This window comes from Macaca nemestrina, chromosome 3, assembly GCF_043159975.1.
Source record: "Macaca nemestrina isolate mMacNem1 chromosome 3, mMacNem.hap1, whole genome shotgun sequence".
Taxonomy (NCBI): Eukaryota; Metazoa; Chordata; class Mammalia; order Primates; family Cercopithecidae; genus Macaca; species Macaca nemestrina.
In genome coordinates, this window is record NC_092127.1 from 23,322,471 (window position 1) to 23,329,709 (window position 7,239).

The following is a 7,239-nucleotide window of genomic DNA, read 5'->3' on the forward strand; positions in this document are numbered from 1 at the left end:
TTGAAACAGCCCAATAAGTAAATAATAATCATCAATAAATTAATAAATCTCTATAAAAAGGAAAATGTGTGAGATAACTATTCATTTCAGAAAATATGCATTGAATGATTGCATTTTCTAAAAATATTTATCTGTTCTTGTCCATCTAAATGTTACCTATTTGTATATGAGCATCAATATGATATTGCTTTAAGAAACAAAAGTCTTAGATGCATAAAAGCTTTTGATATTGCTACCACTGAGGAAGAGTTTTGGTGTGAAAATATCTAGAAAAAGTTATTGTAATTTAGATAACTTAAAGTATATAAAACTTTAACAATTTAAAATATAGCTTTGTAATATATTTTCTTTCTGCTGTTGCTGATGCTAGGTATGAGGACAAGACCTACATATACACAGGTATGAGTGTAAATCCACTTGAAATGACTTTTAAAGCACTTATTATACAATTCTGGTAAAGTTTATGAATAAGCTTAATGTAAAAAATACATTCTCAGGCAAATAGCCATGACATTTTTTAAAAAGAAAACATAACAAAAACAAATGTACCATGAGTAAGTTTGTATCGGGTATCTGTTCTATCCTGGATTTAAAAGGATCATTAACTTCACTGCAGAATTTAAGCAGATGGTGTGTAGAAAGAACCCCATCTATCAAGAATAAACATTTTAAAATATATGAGTCCATTGAGGTTCCTTGTGTAAACATTGTGTTCAAGGAGCTAGAAAAGTAAATTTAGTTATTTGATTTGTGTTTGCAGCTAACCAGGTGGTGCAGCTAGACTTTTGTCCTGAAAGAACAGTTTTCTGCTTCTGTCTCATTTGCAACATATGCAAGCTAAAGTAACAGACAGCCTGACGATTTCTGCCTGTGGATCAGCCCTGACCAGCTTCAGATCCTCACTCCTTCATGGCTCTAAGAAAACTTCTAACCCCTGTACTCTACTTTAAGGACTATCATTTAGCTGTACTTTTGCTACATTTAAGCAGTGGTGTGCTACAGGGAAAAAGAGACCTCAGCCAGCCCTGATTTGCAGTGTTGCCATGTAAGTGCTCCCACCCTGGCTGGTTTCAAGCTACCAATGTGCTGTATCTGGATAAATACGGAGTTGGGAAGAGGTGTCAATAATCAGCTCTCGTAAGCCTTTGCAAGCTGGCTCCAGCACATCACTGATTTAAGACGCATTTAGTCTCCGTTTGCTTATTTATACAACATGAAACTACAATTTTGTTATATGCTTAAAATGATTTTGTATTACATACATTACACATGCACACACACCCATAGAAGTTTGTGTATCTGTGTGTGTATATTTGTATATGTGTGTGTATCTGTCTCTCCATATATATATACACACACACATATATATGTATGTATAGATGCATTTTTCTATCCTTTTCTTATTCCACAATGATATAATGTCTGGTGATATTCTAGGAAGAGGTTGATGAGAAAAGCTTGGTCCCAAAATGAAGATGACCTGCAGCAGGGCCACAGCTGAGTTACAGTGGACTGTGTTCTGTGGTACGAGCAATACAAGTCTTTGTTGTTGCAAGCAACTGGTTTTGGGGAGTCATATGTTACCCCTCCATAATTTACCACACCATATGTAAGATACAGCCTCTATGACCTAAGGGAGATGGCCTGGGGAAGCGTGAGAGCCCGGCAATAAAAGAAAATCAGGTTAAAATATACTAGTTGGAGGAAATAATCTTTTCAAAATTGGTTCAGAAAATGTCCGGCAGTGTAGTCCCTTGTATTTTGAATTATACTTTTCTCCTAGTTACGTAACTGGGAATTCAAAATAACAGTGACAGCTTACAATGCATTTTTAGGTATGTAAGAAGTTATTCTCACGAAGGACTTTACATTGCACTCCCAGCTCAAGTAAACATTTATGAGCAAATCATCTAACCTTGGTCTTCTTTCTAAAACACCTCTGAATGAGGTATGATATGCAATCTTTACTTAAGTCATCATAATCCCTTTTACAATGAGAAGTCTAATGCATACAACAGACTTAAGTGTACTGCTGATGTTTCATCAAGATGAGCTTTAAAATAATTACCCTAATGTCAATGCTTTCTCTTATAAAAACCTAAGATCAGTCTTCCATTGCCTGCCATTCCTTGTTTTAGCCTAGCCCTTTGCACCTTTTAAATGATTGTGGTAGGAAGGGTATTGCAGACCTTGCTACATTTCAAAAGGAATCACCAAAGCTTCCTAAAGTGCCTCACAATTCCTGTCATAAATATGACATGATACATACAGGCATATTGAACGTGGCTCTCCTCCCAGCTTCACTCATTTGGCTCCCGTCCTAGAGTCTTTGTCAGTCCCTTATGCTATCTCCCCATTTTGGTTTCACTAATGTCTAGTGCATTTAAATCAAACAAACAAACAAACAAAACTTCATTAAAACATTTTTTAAAGAATTTTTTCCTTAGTTCTACCAAATCTGTAGTTCAATTGTTGTAAAAGCAGTGAGGGACAGTGAAACTTACCTGGGGATCTTTATCCAATTACACAAATCTTTAAATTCTTCCCAAATTTCTGAAGTGATATCACTATATTACACAGAGAGTTACTAGGTGTAGATGAAGAATCAGATGAAATTAGGAAAAAACTTCCCAGGTGATTTTGGTAGGCCCATTTTTCACATCACTCCACCCCTCACTGCCATCGTCCTTTGGGAATCATGAGTGTTTTAATTCTGTATTTCCCAAACTTGGTTGCATCAAAATCACATGAAGAGATGAAAAACAACAGCAACAACAAAATCAAAAACTCAAAACAATGTTTAGGCTCACTGTGATGTACTAAATTTCAGTCTCTGGAGTTGAGGCTGGAAACCTGGACTGTGAATAGCTTACAACTAATTCTGATGTAGATTCACTACTTTTAATTAGGCCTGTCTCCCCAGGAAAACAGCTGGGTAAAATTCTCACTCTGCCATCTTTGGCTGAAGGTCCTGAGGTCTCAATTTCAGAGCTATGATGGGAATCACTTCTAACTAAGTCTTTTATCATATCTTCCTCCCTGACTGTGACTCTTTCACTTTTAAGAATTTGTGATTTCATTGGATCCTCTTGAATAATCCATGATAATCTCACTGTTTTCAAGTCAGCCAATTAGCAAATTAATTTCCATCTGCAAACTTAATTCTCCTTTGCCATGTAACCTATTTACAGGTTCTGGTGACTAGGACTTGGAAACCTTTGATGTCCACTATTCTTCCTATCACACTCCTTATAAAATGGATAAAAATTATTTTGAAAATTTCGTTATGGGTGTGTGTTCCAATGTGTGTCTGTGTGTGTGTGTAGGGGGGCGGTGTGTCCATGTCCTGATACAAAACATAATTTTTACTATGGGTACTAAACAAAACCAAACTACCGCAAATATGTCTATTGATCCAACTGCCTATCTGTCTGTCATTTACCTTTCTATTTTTCTATCTGTATATATAGAAAACCACTAGGGTATTATTTTAACCTTTTGCTTTCTTTCTTCACATCTAGGTTTTTTCTGAAGAAAAAAAATATGTGAATTCAATTTCAGAAGTAGTCTGAAATAATATAGACAGTCTTCTTTAATACGATAGTCTCTATATAGTAAAACTTGTCTATTATATGTAGTTTACAAAACTCTCTTTGTAAATAGAGTACACATAGTTCTTAAACTGATTTACCCTTGAATTTGGAAATTAAAAGTAAAACAAATTTACTTTCAAATTGATTTGAGATTGTATGTAATGTGAAATCATTTGAAAACATCAGAATTAATATTTCAATGGGAAGAAAGAAATACATTTAATACCACATACGTATTAGTTAATAAAAATGTGTTTTCCAGTGATGAAGACAAAATTAAAACCATCAAGATCGTAAGTTTTATTATTTACTACAGGGAAACATTCCATTTTTATTTTATTATGTATCACTAGATTCAAAAGAAAGTTACTATGTGGATAAATACAAAGGGAAACATAATTTATGTAACATGATGAACAAATTTTCGGCACTTATCAAAAAATACCCAAATTTGATATTTTCAAGTAAATATTATTTTGTAAACTCTGAATAAAATTAAAGTTATAAACAATGGAATATTGACATTCAACTGGTATGCCAGGTTGCTCTGGTAAACGTCAAACCCTTCACAGTTTTCTTTTCAAAGAGATCCATATGTGAAAGTTAGTTTTGATATAACTAAGTTTATATACTCTTAGGGTTTAATTGATCATAGAAAATATGAACCATGCTGTGATATTAAAAGGTGTACGATTTGCTGCTGACAACAGTTGGCAGAACTTATATCTTAAAATGATTGAGCACTTACTGAAAGCTTAAGAACATTTGTCATTCATGTGATTAAACCTTAAGCATTTTCTCACAAAGAACAACAAAAAGGCAAATAATGTTTAAAGAAAAACTGCGAACTGAACACAAATTAATATAGATTTAATTTAATTATAATTTCTAACTTGTTTAACTTGTTTAACTCTGTTTCTTCCTTTAATTCTCTTCAAGGTGCCACCAGAGAGTCTTACTTATTTGGGAAAAAGAATGTGTTGCAGATAGCAAGTGGTGGGAAATCGAAGGCAGAAATGCTAACATTCAATTCAGAGAATGGGGAAATGTCATATATAGAAGTATGTTTCTATCTACGATCTGTAAGTCCTATCATTGACTTGAATATAAGGCCAGCAATTAGGACAGTAATAAAATTCTCTTTTTCATTCTGGCTGATATTTAACTATTTTAGTTAACTTTGGAAGCACAGCCATTCCATGGCTGAAATATCTGTTGAATTACCAGTGTTGTTGCTTTATGCTGTTGAGTCTAATAAACCCATAAGCCAAAGCGAAACTGTGCACAAATGCCAATTTGACATCTATCGCAAGAATTTAGGGCCAAATACGTTAAGGGCTGCCCATTTAGTAGTAGCTCGCGTTTATTTGGAAATTGCTTTGCCAAGATCTATGTAAGGTGATTAATGTACATTGTCATTTAATTTTCACAGAACTATTTTTACTAGCATTTCGGAGATGAGAGAAAAGGAAAAAATATACTTTTTTCTTTTTATATACTCATAATAAAGGCTGGACCAAGATTTGAAAACAAGAACTGAAAAAAAAAATTGTTACATTTTGATCATTATGCTGTTCTAAAAGTGTAAAGCAAGTATGCTAAAAATGAAGTACAAATAGTTCTTAAATCTGCTTTACCTTTGAATTCAGGTATTGAATGGATGTAATTGTCTTTCTTTTTTTATTTTCCAGCTTTATTGAAATATAATTCACAAATGAAATTGTGTATTTTACAGTGCACGACAAAATCTTTTGTTATACATATACGTTTTGAAATAATTACAATCAAACTTGTTAACATAACTATCATCTCACATTGTTACCTTGTGTGTGTGGTGAGAGTACTTAAAATGGACTCTCTCACCAATTTCCAAGTATACAATACAGTATTATTAACTGTAGTCATCATGTTGTACTTACTCCTGAACTTACTCATCATTTTTTTCAATTCAAGTTTTATTTAGATACATATGCAGGTTTATTACAGGAGTATATCGCATCCAGGTAGTGAGCATAGTAGCCAATAGGTAGTTTTTCAACCTATACCCTCTGGTCTCGCTTCCCCCTCTAATAGTCTGCAATATCTGTTTTCCCCTAGTTTATGTCCATGTGTGCTCAATGTTTTGCCTCTACTTATAAGACAGACCTGCATGTTGAACATAAGTCAATACAGTATTTGGTTTTCTGTTCTTGCATTAGTTCACTTAGGATTATGGCCTCCAGCGCCATCCATGTTACTGCAAATGATATGATTTCATTCTTTTTAATTGCTGCATGGTGTTCTGTGGTGTACCTGTACCACATTTTCTTTATTCAATCCACCATTAATGGGTACCAGGGTTGATTCCATGTCTTTTCTATTGTAAACAGCATGGCAATCAACTTACTTACTACTGCAACTTTCTACCCTTTGGCCAATATCTCCCCATTCCCTCTACTGCAGTCCCTGGTTGCCACATGGGTACGCACAGAAAGAGAGAGAGAAAAACCCTCATATATATGTAAGGAGTCTATACAAATGGTTATCTGGCTGCTGATCTGTCCATGTTGTAAGGAAACTATATGGAAGACAAAAAAACAAAAAAGTTACTGCCGGAAAGTAGGTGGAAAATTCTCAAGAGCTCCCACAGACTTATTGACTTTTTATGTTCTCATCAGTAAGATGGAAAGACCTCCTACTACATGGAGTGTCAAGTAGAAGTAGGGTCCTCAAAGAGTATTGCCTTCATAGTGAGGGGAAATTAGCCTCAAGCTAAAGACTCCTCTGGATTCACCCTAACAAAGTTTAAAAGTAAGCTTTAAGGTTCCAAACTGAGTCCAAGTAACTCAACTACATTGCAGTAAAAGCCTAATACTCTTTGAAGAAATACAAATATATCATCTAAAAATATAAATCACAAAATCTGACATCTAAGAAAAGTGATCAGGCATGCAAATATACTAAATATAATCCATAATCAAGATAATATTAATTAGTAGATACATAAGAATAAGTGACAGAATTGTCAGATAAAGACATTGAAAGAGCAATTATAAATACATACCACATATTCAAAATATAGCGAAAAGCATGAACATAATTAAGCAAGTAAGGGAAGTTATAGAAAGATCCAAATTAAACTCCTGGAGATGAAAAACAAAATATCTGATAAAAATACACTGGGTGGAGTTAGCTGCAGATTTAGCATCAATGAAGAAAATATTTTTAAAAAGTACATTTGAAGATATACAATAAACCAGTACAAATTAAAACACAGAGAGAAACATGTCTGAAGAAAAAATGAACAAAGTATTATGGGAGGAAAAAAATCAAGCAGTTTACTTTAGATGTATCTGGAGTCCCAAAAGGAGAGGAGAAATGGGTTTGGGTGAGGAAGGGGAAGCAAAATATTTGAAAAGCTAATAGCTGAAAAGTTTCCAAATTTGATGAAAAGTATAAATTTATAGTTTCATGAAATATTATGGACCACAAGCAAATATGCATAAAAAACACCATAAAAGTACACCATAATCACAGCAGAGGAGCCAAAGAAGTATGCCTAAATGTGGTATTTGATTCTTTCATATACGAGCACAGTATATCTTTCATAATGGTAGAGTGTACAGGGGACCACCCAAATTATCTTTCATATTTGAATCAGTATTTC

At 33.9% G+C, this 7,239-nt stretch overlaps 1 long non-coding RNA gene across 1 annotated transcript; it reads left to right on the forward strand.

Moving 5' to 3' along the window:
- Nucleotides 1–370: 370 nt before the first annotated feature.
- On the forward strand, nt 371–4,665 carry LOC105466714 (uncharacterized). The gene is made up of 3 exons (XR_978428.2): nt 371–399; nt 761–1,045; nt 4,533–4,665. It is a non-coding gene; the product is annotated as an uncharacterized lncRNA (long non-coding RNA).
- Nucleotides 4,666–7,239: the final 2,574 nt, after the last annotated feature.